This window comes from Sarcophilus harrisii, chromosome 2 (assembly GCF_902635505.1).
Source record: "Sarcophilus harrisii chromosome 2, mSarHar1.11, whole genome shotgun sequence".
NCBI classification, from domain to species: domain Eukaryota; kingdom Metazoa; phylum Chordata; class Mammalia; order Dasyuromorphia; family Dasyuridae; genus Sarcophilus; species Sarcophilus harrisii.
Window position 1 is genome coordinate 87,128,985 of NC_045427.1, and position 16,221 is coordinate 87,145,205.

The following is a 16,221-nucleotide window of genomic DNA, read 5'->3' on the forward strand; positions in this document are numbered from 1 at the left end:
ATTATTATTATTATTTTTTAATTTAATAGCCTTTTATTTACAGGATATATGCATGGGTAACTTTACAGCATTAACAATTGCCAAACCTCTTGTTCCAATTTTTTACCTCTTACCCCCCACCCCCTCCCCTAGATGGCAGGATGACCAGTAGATGTTAAATATATTAAAATATAAATTAGATACACAATAAGTATACATGACCAAAACATTATTTTGCTGTACAAAAAGAATCAGACTCTGAAATATTGTACAATTAGCTTAAGAAGGAAATAAAAAATGCAGGTGTGCATAAATATAGGGATTGGGAATTCAATGTAATGGTTTTTAGTCATTTCCCAGAGTTCTTTTTCTGGGCATAGCTGGTTCAGTTCATTACTGCTCCATTGGAAATGATTTGGTTGATCTCATTGCTGAGGATGGCCTGGTCCATCAGAACTGGTCATCGTATAGTATTGTTGTTGAAGTATATAATGATCTCCTGGTCCTGCTCATTTCACTCAGCATCAGTTCATGTAAGTCTCTCCAGGCCTTTCTGAAATCATCCTGTTGGTCATTTCTTACAGAACAGTAATATTCCATAATATTCATATACCACAATTTATTCAGCCATTCTCCAACTGATGGACATCCATTCAGTTTCCAGTTTTTAGCCACTACAAAAAGGGCTGCCACAAACATTCGTGCACATACAGGTCCCTTTCCCTTCTTTATAATCTCTTTGGGATATAATCCCAGTAGTAACACTGCTGGATCAAAGGGTATGCACAGTTTGATAACTTTTTGAGCATAGTTCCAAACTACTCTCCAAAATGGTTGGATTCGTTCACAACTCCACCAACAATGCATCAATGTCCCAGTTTTCCCGCATCCCCTCCAACAATCATCATTATTTTTTCCTGTCATCTTAGCCAATCTGACAGGTGTGTAGTGGTATCTTAGAGTTGTCTTAATTTGCATTTCTCTGATTAATAATGACTTGGAGCATCTTTTCATATGACTAGAAATAGTTTCAATTTCTTCATCTGAGAATTGTCTGTTCATATCCTTTGATCATTTTTCAATTGGAGAATGGCTTGATTTTTTTATAAATTAGAGTTAATTCTCTATAAATTTTGGAAATGAGGCCTTTATCAGAACCTTTGACTGTAAAAATATTTTCCCAGTTTATTGCTTCCCTTCTAATCTTGTCTGCATTAGTTTTGTTTGTACAAAAACTTTTCAGTTTGGTATATTCGAAATTTTCTATTTTGTGATCTGTAATGATCTCTAGTTCTTCTTTGGTCATAAAGACCTTCCCCTTCCACAGGTCTGAGAGGTAAACTATCCTGTGTTCCTCTAATTTATTAATAATTTCATTCTTTATGCCTAGGTCATGAACCCATTTTGACCTTATCTTGGTGTACGGTGTTAAGTATGTTAAGTATGTTAAGCCTAGTTTCACCTGCAAAATTTTTAAATGTGCATTTTTAAGGTATTGAAACAATCTTTTTAGGCTACTTAAAAATCTTGCATACAAAATAAATTATAACACCTTCCAGGGAGTGTGCAAAAACAAATGATTAATATTAGTGAAGATGGGAATTTCTTGGAGGTGTGTGGTGGTATCTCAGTTGTCTTAATTTGCATTTCTCTGACCAATAGTGATTTTAGAGCACCTTTTCATATGACTAGAAATGGTTTTAATTTCTTAATCTGAAAATTGTCTCTTCATATTCTTTGACCATTTATCAGTTGAAGAATGGCTTGGATTCTTATAAATTTGAGTTAATTTTCTATATAGTTTAGAAATGAGGTCTTTGATAGTAAAAATAATCATTTTTAAATAAGGTTTTGGTATCATTAATAAATGATTTGTAAAATGGTTTATTGTGTCTGAGTTGTGTGTGTGTGTGTGTGTGTGTGTGTGTGTTTAAAAGTAAATGTAATGTAGTAATAGAACAGTAAATTTATGTATGCTCAAAATTTTTACAGGGACACTTTAATGCAGTATTGATGAAACTGAATTGATCTAAGAAACCATTCTGGAAAACAGTTTAAAATTATGAGACAAAAGTAATTTTTTTTTTAATCTAGGATTTCATTATTAGTCACATTCTTCAAGAAGTTAATAAAAGAAAAGGCCAGGTACACCAGAATTATGGTAGCATTTGTTGTGATAACAAAAAAATGGGGGTGGGGTGGTGGTGGTGGGGAAGGAGTGCCTATGAAAGAAACAAAAAACAGCCAGACAAATTGCAGTGTGTGATTGGCAGGGAATATTTATTATACAGTAAGAAATGATCATTAGGGAGAATACAAATAAACATGAGATGATTTCTGTGAAGTGATGAGTGATTTAAACTTTTAAAGTTTAAAAAAAAGTATAAACAAAAGATTTTTCACAAATGAAAACATTTTAAGTCATCTAAACTTCACTTCTTAGGGAAGTGATGAATTGTGGATGTGAAATGTTGCATAAATTATAAGTTTTGTCAATTTGATTTAACTGTTAAATTTGATTTTGAGTGACTACTTATTGGGAAATAAATGCAGCTTTAAAAAATACAGACAACTGTATTTTTTTTCTTTTTTTTTTTTAAGATGGAAAAATTAGCTAATCACTCCCAATGCTTATCTTCTAACATTATACCTTAGAGTTAGATTGAGAGATTAGGTTGAGGGACAACTGTCTCTTGTTTGAATAGGTGCTTCCCTTGACTCCACTATCTTTTATTATAATCACAGTCTAATGTGAAGTACATATTTTTATGGCAGGAATTCAAGCAAGATTTTAAATAATGTTTATCAATTAAATGGCAGGACAAAAGATTGTCATACTAGTCCTTCATCCCTCTTGTGGCAGAAAGTATTTTTAAAATACCACAAAACCATAAGTGTTAAAAAGTTAAATATGCTTCTTTGTGATATTTTTTTCTTGATTGGTTACATTATGGTGCCAGTGAGGTCAAAATCTCAGATTTGATTTTTGTATGAGCCATTTGATTTATTTCATGGCCATATGTAAACTCAGCGTGGTTAGCGTTTTTTGAAAATAATTCTTTTTTTTTTTAATAGCCTTTTATTTACAGGTTGTATGTATGGGTAACTTTACAGCATTGACAATTGCCAAACCTCTTGTTCCAATTTTTCCCCTTCTTCCTCCCACTCCCTCCCCCAGATGGCAGGATGACCAGTAGATGTTAAATATATTAAAATATAAATTAGATAGACAATAAGTATACATGACCAAACCGTTAGAAAATAATTATTTTTTTTAAGGTGATAGGACATTCAAATTAGCTTTATGGTTTACTCTAAGAAGTCTGCCAATATACTAATTATGAAATTGGTGGCTCTGTGGACAGAGTGTTAGATCAGAAGTCAAGAAGACCCAAGTTCACAATTGTGTGATCATTGGCAAATCATTTAATCTATTTATCTTAGTTTCTTAGATTGTAGAAGAACAATAATAGCACCTGACTCGTAAGAATTAAATATTTATAAAAATGCTTAGCATGGTGCCTTATCTGTAGTAGACATTATATAAATGCTTGTTTCTTCCTTGTCATTTGGGCCAAGTTTCCCAACTTATGTCATAGAAGTTCAAGGAATATTAGAGATCATTGAGTCCCAGTGTATAGAATTTCTGTCCACAACATTTGTGATAAATGATTCTTTTCCTCTGAATACTCAGAGTGATGGGACCCTCACTAACTGAAGCTGTTCTTTCAGTTGTTGAATACTCTTTGAATTTCCTTTTTAAAAGTCATTTTAAAACATCACTAGTTCAAATGTGCATTTAATCTTAAAAATACAGTTCTTTTTGAACTGTTTTTGAAATCATTTTCAAATTGTATTTGATTTCCAATTTTATTTTGAATTTGTTCCTTTAAAAGGTGGAGACAGTGTTTACTGATATTTTTGGAACCCACTTCTCACTAGCAAGCTGAAATCAGTCTAGTAGAAATGACAAACCTTTGAGAATAAAAATCTCAGACACCACAGAACAATTCCAGTGTAGAGGAATAAGCAGTATTGTCTTAAGAAAATAATGTGAAAACAGCAGGAACCCTTAGACCAACTTAAATTAAAAAAAAAAAAAAATCCAGCAAATGTAAGTAAGAACAAGTAATGAAGGATAAATGCAAAAAAAAAAAAAAAAAAAAAAAAGTGTGACATGGGTTTTTTTTAGGTATTTTTGGAGCTTAGAGTAATAGTAGTTGATCTAGAGTAATGGTAATTGACCTAGATTTATAGACTTAAATCTGGAAGGGATCTTAGAAGCCATCTATCTAGTGCTTACTTTCCTTACTCTCTTACTTTGTAAAAATGAAGCTCAAAGAAATGAAATGCCTTGCACTTTGAACCCAAGTTCTTTGACTGCAAATCTACTCTTTTTTTCTACTTACTATACAGTATTTGGAGAAATACTAAGGACAATAAAAAATATTTTCTTTTCTTTTTGTGCTGCATTGGGCTAAAAGAGAGCATATTCTCTGTGCAAGCCCCTGTAGCAGGTGTTTGAGATAAAAAAAATTGAAAACAAAACATTTCCTTACCCTTCCATTTAAGGGAAATAAAATATATACAATAATTAGACACAAAGTAATTTGGGGGAGAAAGAAGACTATCTAAGCTGTGCTTTGAAGGCACCTTGAAAATTCTTGGAAAGTTGAAGTGGAAATTAAGAAGAGGTGGAAATTCTATACTTGGAGCCACTTGAGCAGACGCACAGAATCAGGAGATAATGTTGTATGTGAAATGCTCTTGTGATAATTCTTTTGGACAATTGGAGGGTACATGTTACATAGATTCAGAATTCATTGAGTGGCTTGGCCCAAAGAATAGTCATTATTGCTGACTGGAAGAAAGCCTTCAGTGGACCTAGGGATTTATGTTTGGCTTTGGAAATGTAACTTTAAATTGTAGATAAAATGTAACTTTAAATTGTAGATAAAGACAGCAGGTGCCTTTATCCTTCATACATCACATTGTTAAATACAGCTCAAATATTAAATGATATTTAATTTAAAGGATCCAAAAATGTCAATAAACTAGAATATTTGACCAAATCTAGAAAGAAATAATTTATGAAAAGATTTGCCTTTACAAGTACAGAACAAGAACATGGCTATCTCATATTATTAAATAAAGATCAGTATTATTCATTAGTGTGATATGGCAGCTAAAAAAGCTTAAGTGATCTTGGGCATCAGTAAGGTCCAGTACTTTTAGATTTATAGTTCTACTATATTCTGTCCTAAGAGTGTTTGATAGTTAATTTTTTTTTAACTTTTCAAAAGCATTTTATTTTTTCACTTACATGCACATTTACTTACACAATTTCAGCACTCATTTTTGTAAGATTCTGAGTTCCAAATTTTCCTTTCTCCCCAAGTAGAAGACAATCTGATGATTATATATGTATAATCATTTTAAACATTTCCATATTAGTCATGTTGTGGAGGAAAAAAAACCAAAAGGGAAAAGCCATGAGAAAGAAAAAGCAGACAAAAAACAGTGAAAATAGTATGCTTCAATCCATATTCAGTCTCCATAGTTCTCTCTCTGGATGGAGAATGACATGACCATCCCAAGTCTTTTGGAATTGTCTTGAATCACTTATTGCTGAGAAGAGATTAGTCTATCATAGTTGATCATCCTATAATCTTATTACTATGTACTCTGTTGTCCTGGTTCTACCCATTTCACTCAGCATCATTCATATAAGTCTTTCCAGACTTTTTTTGAAATCAGCCTGTTTATCCTTTCTTATAGAAAATATCCCATTACATTAATATAGTGTAATTCAGCCATTCCCTACTCCATTCATTTTCCAATTTCTTCTTACCACAAAAAGGATAGCTAATATTTTAAGGCAAACAAAAAGTAAACCAAAAAATAACAGGTGTAGTGATTTTTTTTTTCTCTCCCCTCTAAGTCTTCTTACAGAGTATAGTAGCATCACTGCCAAATACCTCATTTCTCTGATGTAAATTGAGGGGGTTGGATTAGATGGCCTCTGAGGTAGGTCCCTTTTTTACATTAGAATTATATTCTTTAGATGTTCCTTGTGTTTTAAGAAGTGAAAACAGCACTAAAGGAGATAAAGATGTAAAAAACAGCTTGATCCAAAAGGTGTAACTTTGTTTTTAAAATATCAAGGACCTAAAATTGAGGAACATTCCAAATAATTGAAAAATATTATAGTTGTATTATTACTAAAGAAGGAAAAAAATAAATGAAGATCACCAGTAATGTCTTTATACTTTTTATTGCCAAAAATCTTTGAGAGTAATCTACAAATAAGAGGGAACTTCCTAAGATTTCTATAGCAGACTAATTAAATGCAAGGTGTTAGGAAATACAAGATCCCACTAAATTAAAAATATTATGTTGGAATACATGGGAGCCACCTGGCTGTGTCTGCTGGATATCCAACCCAAACCTACAGAATGGATCTCCTCTTGTGAGAGGATGATACAAGGAGACTGAGAGGCAGTTGCTGTTCTCTGACCTCTCTGACTGAGAGATCATTGTGTTGTCTGACCTCTCTCTTCTTCCCTCTGCCTCCAATTTATCTCATTCCCAGTCCCCAACACCTGTGTCAGCAAAGGCTGCCTTGCAACTCCTTTAGATGTTATGATTCACAGTTGTGGAGGCTCTCGGAGAACTGACCTGTCCCTTAACAGTATTAAAAGTACAATCTGACTTTGAAGGCTCTGCTTCAACAGTAAATGTTTTAAGATCATATAAAGATTCTTTGCTATATACATCTACAAAGGGAACTTTTTTTCTCAGCATTATATTACAGACATCAAGGCATAAGGAGGCAGTCATATGTTGGTCATTGCCATGGAAGATCTCCATATAGAGAATGAGGTCTTTCTGGTGTTTCTCTTTGCAGATGGCATCTTGCTGATTGCATCAAGCCCCAGAATACACGAACTCATTAATGAATTCTGTAACTTTTCAAGTTTATTTGAGATAATTTGAGAAAAAGTCTGCACAGAAAAAAAATAGCATATAGATGAAAAATGCCTATAATTCAGGCTATGACATGCATTTGAATAGATGGGTTATTAAATTAATCCATTAACTCCTCAGGGCCTCTGTGTATGTATTGTATTTGCATGCCAGACCTTACATTAAATTGTCTAGTTTCCAAATTGAAAGAAATTTGGGAAATTAAAGTGATTTCAGCTGTTTCAACCTGTTTCTAGACACACAGATTCATTTTTTTTTTTTATTCCAGTGCTCTTTCTTTTTATTCCATAATATTTTCTAATGTCTCTCTCTTCATTGAACTCTTAAAATAACTAACATTATATGCAATATTTTATATGTGTGATTCCTTACTTTTACTGAGAGGTCATGTCAATTTTAGTAATGCTAGATGCATCATAAAAACCAGTTCAGAGAGTCAAAATTGTATATGATAAGAAAGGAAATGGAGAAGCTACATGGTGGTTGTACATAATCTGCCACACATTGTCAAAGAGGATGTTTGTGCAAAGTAACATAAAGGATTTCACTCAGGAAAATCTAGTATTGAAAAAGGAGATGGGCTAGATAGTTTGAGTGCTACATTGGTACTTAAATGACCTTAAGGAGGACATTAATACATTGTGATAAGTCATCTTTAGATAAATAACTCTTGTATAGTGTGATTAGAATACAGAGGGGATGAAACAATTATAGAAATGGTACAATTAAAAGTCACACCTCTTTGCAGGGCACTACCCAGTCAATACTCTTAATAATCCTTATAGTCTCGTATTATAAACTCATATTCCAAGTTAATTTCTGGGCCTGTACCAAGAGCTTGGGGTCAAGATCTAGGCAGACTCCAGAGGCCTATTTTGGTGCACAGCTCCCCAAAGGGAACCTTCCAAAGGTCTTAAAAACCCAGCTGTGAAACTGTCCTTTGATTTTTTTTAATGAGCATTTTAAGAAAATGAGTATGGACAAGTGAGAGAAATATTTTATCAGCCTTAATAATAGTAAATTCAGTTCCTGCAGACACAAATTGTATGAATTACTGATTGACATACTATACATACTATAGAAATTGATGTATCCATAAAAATGTTCTTTAAATTCTGTTGCCACAATTTTAGAGTTATATTCAAAAGTTTAAAAAAAATAATAGTTTTGGGAAGCTAGCTTACCAGCATGTATATGAATTTTTTTTTTTTGTTTCCTACTACTCTTTTTAATTGATTGGTTTATTTGTAAGAATTATCCAATATTAGCAGTTTTAACAAGAAACTGCTTTATTCTTTTAAGTAACAATGCCCTTGATATTGTTAATGATCCTCTTGTGATTGCTTATTTGCTGCTTAATCATCTTTCTTGCCTTTATTATGGTAAAGAATGGTTGAATTTTTAAGTTTATATTAAGAAAATTTAAAGTTATAACATCAACATAATTTCAAGTATTCTGAAGCCACCTGCAAAATTTCTTTCATAACTAGCTTTGTTCTTAGAATATTTTAAATTGATTTGATGACATTAGTAGAGAAGTTTTATGGGTAGTCTCCATTCATTGGGGAATAATTACATAAGTCAAAGGCCTTTTTTTGCCCTAATTCGATTTTAGATTTTATCCATATTTGGTTGAGGGAAGGGGGAAGAAGAAAGGGAAACCACTGTAGAAGAGGAGTAAATGTCAGTCAGGTGAATTTTAAAGATAAAAGATATTTTATTCTAGAAAAAGCTCTAATTGATTACAGATAGTTTAAATAACAAAGTTAAATTTAATATTAGAATTTCTCTTACTTAGAATAAGACTTACTTTCTCCTAATACCATTTTACAAGTATTGAATACCTGCCAACAGCATTCATTAGCAATTCAAGATGGTTAAGATCTTGCAATCTAGGTGGGGAAACAAGACAGACACACTAAGATAACTTGGAAAGAGAAGAAAATATCAGAGAGTATAGCAAAATTTATTTCAGAGTATTAGATTATGAATTTGGGAGTCTGAGGTTCATTTATACCACCTATAATGCCTTATGCCTAGTAGATTCTCACTTGCAGAAAGCATTTATCAATGTCTATTGCGTACAAGGCACTTTGTTAGATTCTGGATATACAAAAGTTTAAAAATGGCCCCTTCTCTCAAGGAGCTTACATTGTTTTGGGTCAGGGAGTAGTATGTAAAATATGTACTGACACATCAATACAAAGTAATTTGGGAGAGAAGACTCACAACTGGGTCTTCATTTCAAAAAGATGAAATGCTTTGTATAAGGAGTAGCAAACAACTAGACCAGTTGGACTGGAACATAGTGTTCAGGAAGGGAAGTAATGTGAAATATTTGAGAAGCAGGCTGGAGTTGGATTATGAACATTTTAAATAGAGGAGTTTTTTTTGTTTCTGTTTTTGTAGAGGTAATATGACACTACAGAAACTTCTTGAGCAGGAGAGTGTAAGACTTTTAGGAAGATTATTTTGGCTTCTGTGAAGATGTTCATTTGGAAAGAAGACAGATTGGAAACAGAAAGACCAATAATAGGTCATGGACTTAGGGCTAAAAGGGACCTTAAGAGTCCAGTCCATTCATTTTGCAGATGAGGAAACTAAGGCCCAGAAGGTTCAATGAAGTGACTTCCCCAAGATTATATTGGTAAAATGTTAAATAATGGAATTTAAATAAAAGTCCTTTGATTCAAGAGCCAATATATTGGATAATAATGCCATTCTTTCTTTTTTTTTTCCCCAGTCTCTGAAGAGATGGCTCTTCTTCTATCCTCCATAGTCTCTGATTCTCATCTCCAATGTCTTCTTAATAACTACTTTTTCCCTTTAGTCTACCCTATTATGGCGTTGTGCAGAAACTAAAAACTTAGATCTTCTTAAGGCATGATAGTATTGACAAGAGAGGCAAATTCAGGCTGTCGTCATCATCTTAAGCCATTATGGTTGGTCCTGTGATACACCAGATTACAATGGATCCAAGAACCACAGTTTTAAAAATTGAAAGTGTTTCCTATTATTTATTCTAATTAGAAAAAAATCAAAATAATTTTAGCTTGACCAAAGGGGAAACAAAGCCAATGATTTTCTAGTGGTCACATAAGAGAAGTACTGCAACCAGCATAAGAATTTATATATTCCTAACCTTTTCACTTAATGTTAATCAACTAGGCCTTTTTAATTATACTATTTGCATGTTTAACTTTTAAAATCCTTCTTAGGCTCACAGCCTTAGAGGGATTGAAGTGGACAGAGTTCTGGGCTTGTAGTGAGGACAAGTTCAAATGTGACCTCTGGCACTTTCTAACTATATATTTCTGGGCAAGTCATTTGACCTGTCTGCCTCAATTTTCTCAACTGTAAAATGGGGATAATAAGAGTACCTATTTCCAGAATTGTTAGGATCTAGTGAATGATATTTGTAAAGCATTTAGCACATAATAAATGTTGTTTTCTTTCCTTTTTTTCCTCTTCAACTATTCATTGTCTTTTCATGTTCCATATGCAGTTAATTCCCAAGTTTTGTCAATTCCATGGTTTCTCTTAGAATCTGTCCTCCTCTTTATTTACCACAGGGCTGTTTCTCTTGTCCAGGCCCTCATTACCTCTTGCCTAAAGTACTGAAATAGTGTCCTGCTTGGACTCCCTTTTCCCAGTCTCTTCTTTCTAATCCATTCTTCACACAGTTTTGACGTTGCACATTCCTGCTTAGGAAGCTCCAGTGACTCTTTGTTGCCTTTAGGATAAAGTACAAACCCCTCCTCTGTTGGGCATTTAAAGCTCTGTAGGTTGTGGCCCCAAGTTTAGTGAACATTGTTCACCTTCAGGAACTCTACATCGCAGCAGCTGACCAATCTACTTGCTATTCCCTGGACAGCACTTTGTAATCTTGTATCTTTGAGCTTTTATAGTTTGTACGCACACTTAGATTGTATTCCTTTCTCTCAGTCTTTCAAATCTTTAATTTTCTTCAAGATCCAGTTCAAGTGCCATCCCCTATGTGAAGCCTGGCCTGAATTTTCCCTATCCCTAGTGGCTTGTGCCTTCCCTCAACTCCAGAAATTATTTTCTATGTACTAATGTATATAAATGTTGTATCCTTAAAGCAGATAAACAAAGCTTAGCAACTACAACATGATTCTTGACATCTTGGTTTTTGTAGAGGTATGAGAATTTAGTGATGGTTTTGTTTTTGCCTTATTTTTCAACTAACAACCTGGTAGAACTTACATATTGAGTTTGTAATTTGAAGTTAGTTTGCTGAAGAATCTAGAAGATAAGAACAAGAGATGGAGTGGAGAATTCAGAATAAATTATTATGTATTTGTATATTTTACACACAATAGTCTCAATTTTTGGGGGGAGTATTGGTAAATACAAATCTACATGTTTTATGTATTTAAAAATGGGCTTTATAATGAGAAGACAGTAAAAAAAAAAGTATTGATTTTAAAAATTTTAGATGATCAAAGTTTCCCATCTCTACTCTGTTCCAGAGAACCATATAAAAGAGGAAGAAACAAAATTCAGCTAAAACAACCCATCAAAAAATGTGATGACAAACGCAATATTCTACACCCATGGTTGCTCTTTCACTTTTACAAAAGAATTGGGAGAGGAGCTTCTCGTATTTTTTCTGTGAGTCAAAGTTTGATCATAATTTCAAAGCATTCGATTTCATTTATTTCATTGTTGTCATTCTTTTCTTTTACATTCTTGTACTGGTTTTATATATTGTTTGCCTAGTTCTGCTTACTCTACTTTGTATCAGTTCATATAAGTCATTCTCCTCTTCTCTGTATTTATCATTTATAATTTCTGATAGCACATGAATTCCATTATGTTCATCTAACAAAGTTTTATTCACTGACTTCTGTGAATTTATTACTTAAGTATTTGGATTATTGATTTCTTTTGGAATCCTGTATATTTTGTTTTGTGGATTTAAAAACACTATCCTGAGAAGGGATCTTTAGATTGATTCTACCAGACTGCTAAAAGTGGTCCAGGAAAAAAATGGATTAAGAATTTACTTAACCATTCTCCAAGCATTGAGCTTCTACATTGTACTAGTACAATTGCTACTATAAATATTTGGTATAGAAAGAAGGAATACTTCTTTTTATCATTGATTTGTCTGAGGTCTTTGCCCATCAATGTAATCTCAGGTTAGAAGATATAGATATTTCAGTTGCTTTCTGACCATAATTCAAAATCATTTTCCAGAATGGTTGGACCAGTTCAGAACTCTACCAATAGTGCGCTACTATGACCATTTTCCCATAGTCCCTCAACAACATTATTTGTTCATTTCTTTTGAAATCTTTGCCAGTTTCCTAGGTATGAAATAAAACCTCAGCTTTATTTTGATTTTCATTTCTCATATTAGTGGTTTGGACATTCCAAATGGTTTTACATGATTGTTAATATTAATAGCTTGTTCTTTTTTTGAAACTTTTTTCATATTGTATTGGATAAATATTTTTGTTCTCTATATATTTGATAGAGATTATAGAGATTATTATTATTATTATTATAGACATACTTGACACTTTTACCCATTTAACTGCTTTTTATCCAATTGTGTTAATTTTATTTATGCAAGAGCTCTTCAATTTTATGTCATTGATATAATCATTTTTTTCTTTATTTTTCTGCCTTTCTTTTATTAAAAATTCACTCCCTAATCCAGGAATGTCTTTCTACTTGGTCTATATTCCAAAGAGATCATAAAAAGGGGAAAGGACTCACATGTGCAAAAATGCTTGTAGCAGCCTCATTTTTTTGTAGAGGCAAGGAACTGTGGAAACTGAATGGATGTCCATCAGTTGAAGAATGGCTGAATAAGTTATGGCATATGAATGGTATGGAATATTCTATAAGAAACAATCAGCAGCATGATTTTAGAGAGGCCAGGGGAGACTTAGATGAACTGATGCTAAGTGAAATAAGTAGATCCAAGAGAACATTGTACATAGTGTTGTTTTTGTGATATTTATGTGATTATATGATGATCAACTGTGATGGACATGGCTCTTTTCAATAATGAGCTGATTCAGGTCAATTCTAATAGGCTCATTATGGCAAGAGTTATCTGCCTCCAGAAAGAGGACTGTGTGGGGATTGAATGTGGATCACAACATAGTGTTTTCATCTTTTTTGTAATTGTTTGCTTGCTTTTTTCTTCCTATCTCATGCTTTTTTTTTTCCCCTTTTTGCTCTGATTTTCATGTATAGCATGATAAATGTAGAAATGTGTATAGAAGAATTGTACATGTTTAACTTAAATTGGATTGCTTGCTATCAAGGGAAGGGAGGGAGAAAAATTTGAAACAAATTTTCCAAGGATGAATGTTGAAAACTATCTTTGCATGGTATTTTGAAAATTAAAAGATATTGTTTAAAAAAAATTACCTCCCAAACATTGCTAAAGAAGGTACTTGATCTGGTTCTCTTTAGTTTTTTGTTTTTTTGTTTTTTTAATAATAGGAGTGTTTTAATATCCAGATCATATAACTTTTGAAATTCTTGTGGCATATATTGTAAGGTATCAGTCTAAACCAAATTTTTACCACATTGCTTTTTATTTTTCCTGACAGATATTGTCAGATATGGAGTTCTTTCCTGGATAATTTGTGTTGAAGTTTCTCTAACACTGATTTATTGAGTTAATTATTTCTGATTCTTCTTTGTCTACTTATTTGAGTACTGATCAGTAGGTGCACATAGTACAATTACTCAATTAATTTGGACTATGTGCACCTACTGATCCAAGACTATAGCCAGCATTCTCAAGCTGAGATCAGTACTTATATAGGATCAGTAGGTGCACATAGTCCAAATTAACAGTAAATATTTCTACAAAAGTTTTTTTGGAGTAGTATTAAAACATCATATTTGTGAATTAAATCATTTATTTTAGTACGCTAAATAGAATCTTGGAGAGCTTTGCTGCTAAATCTGATTTGTTGGTCTATTATTTAGGGTGGTAATTCAATTACATGAGCCAACTAGTAGAATAGCTCTTTTTATTCAGTATCCTCAAGAAAATCAATAACTAAGCACTTTTGTAGAAAGGTTTTGTCTTCAATAGTTTTTTTCCCCCAATCCTATCTAAATGGCAAGTTTTTAATTAAGTTTTTTGATATGCCTGGGACTAGAGAATACAAAAAGAATAATATAGGCTTTCTTCACTTAAGGATCTTATAGTCCAGAAGACTAAATATACCTAAAAGAACAAAATATTCAACAAGTATTAAGAACCCTTTTTCTGAAAGGTATTATGCTATGACATTGATAGATATGCAATAAATCCTTAAAGAGTTTATTATTATTATTATTTGATAAGGTTAGGTTTGAGGAAATGGGTAAAATAACTGATATAAGGGAGAATATTCAGAAAGGAATGTGACTTGAAGTATTTTAAGGAATAGTGCTAAAGAAAGTGGTCATGGAAGACTTTAAGAGTTCATGGAAGAATGGAGCAGTAATGAATTGAACCAACTACGCCCAGAGAAAACTCTGGGTGATGACTAAAAACCATTACATTGAATTCCCAATCCCTATATTTATGCCCACCTGCATTTTTGATTTCCTTCACAAGCTAATTGTACAATATTTCAGAGTCTGATTCTTTTTGTACAGCAAAATAACGGTTTGTTCATGTATACTTATTGTGTATCTAATTTATATTTTAACATATTTAACATCTACTGGTAAAAAAAAAAGAGTTCATGGAAGAGGGAACATATAAGTTGGATTTGAAAGAAGGGAAGGAATTGGGCAAAACTAAATAATAGATCAAAGCATTACAAGTTTGGGAGACAGTGATCAAAGACAGAGTAGAGAGGGCAAGATTAGAACAAGATCAAGGTCGGCTTTCAAGAGAAGATGAGTAAAATAGAAATGACACAATCACTATTGTCATCTGGAAGGTTATCCAGGCAGAAGCATAAAGAATATTTTGGAGAAGCATAGGATTAGCGTGTTAGAAGTCATCTTGTCCCATTTTCTCATTTTATAAATAATGTAACTAAGTATCAAAAAGGTATTTGCCACAGTTACATAGTGGCAGAGGTTGGATTTGAACCCAGGTTCCCTGATTCTACTTTTAGTGCTCTTTCTATTGTATTATACATCAAAGCAGGAAGACCATGAGGGCCTAAAGCATGGTTGTGATAGGAATAGAAAGACAGACAGATATGCATAAATGATAGCTAACAACTGATTAACTCTTACTGTCACTGAGTAATTTTTTCTTTTTAAAAAAAATGGTTAATATTGTATTTCTTTTTTAAAAAAGTTATTTATTTTTTTATTTTAGCTTTTAATTTACAAGACATATTTCAGCATTGAGCCTTGCAAAACCTTCTGTTCCAACTATTCCCCTCTTTCCCCCCACTCCCTCCTCTAGATGGCAGATAGACCAATACAGGTTAAATATGTTAAAGTATATGTGAATACATATTTATACAGTTATCTTGCTGCACAAGAAAAATCAGATTTAGAAATAAGGTAAAAAATAACCTGAGAAGGAAAACAAAAATGCAAGAGGATAATAACAGAAAGAGTGGAAATGCTATGTTGTGGTCCACACTCATTTCCCATAGTTCTTTCTCTGGGTGTAGCGAATTACTGAACAATTAGAACTGATTTGGTGCATCTCATTGTTGAAGAGAGCCACATCCATCAGAATTGATCCTCATATAGTATTGTTACCATGTACAATGATCTCCTGGTTCTGCTCATTTCACTCAGCATCAGTTCATGTAAGTCTTTCCAAGCCTCTCTGTATTCATCCTGCTGGTCATTTCTTACAGAACAATAATATTCCATCATAATCATATGCCACATTTTATTCAGCCATTCTCCAATTGATGGGCATCCATTCAATTTCCAGTTTCTAGCCACTACAAAAAGAGCTGCAAAAAACATTTTTGCATATAGGGGTCCCTTTCCCTTCTTTAAGATCTCTTTGGGATCTAAGCCTAGTAAAATTCTTGATTTCACTCATAAATTTATCTCTGTGCATGTTCTACCTTTTGTTTCTAGTTTTGCTTCTTGGGGACCAGCAAAACAAATCTATTTTATGACCTTTCAATAGTTGAAGACAATTATCCATGTGTCTCAGATTCTTTTCCATAGTCAACATCCCTTCTTTCTTTAACTGATGATAAATTCAGTGCCTTTCACCATCCTTTGCCTTTCTCTGGCAGTTTTTCAGTTTATTAGTGAATATAATAATCTACATGTAGTCTA

The 16,221-nt window shown here is 32.8% G+C and overlaps 1 protein-coding gene across 5 annotated transcripts in view; it reads left to right on the forward strand.

Moving 5' to 3' along the window:
* Positions 1 to 16,221, forward strand: part of SOCS5 (suppressor of cytokine signaling 5) — a 77,272-nt gene that overhangs the window by 20,654 nt on the left and 40,397 nt on the right. For 2 of the 5 annotated variants that reach the window (XM_031950429.1, XM_031950431.1), the window contains exon 2: positions 11,460 to 11,601. The exons of the other annotated variants lie outside the window; for them this stretch is intronic. The gene's annotated coding sequence lies outside the window, so the exon portion shown is untranslated. The remainder of the gene's footprint in view (positions 1 to 11,459; positions 11,602 to 16,221) is intronic. 5 annotated transcript variants of the gene reach the window in all.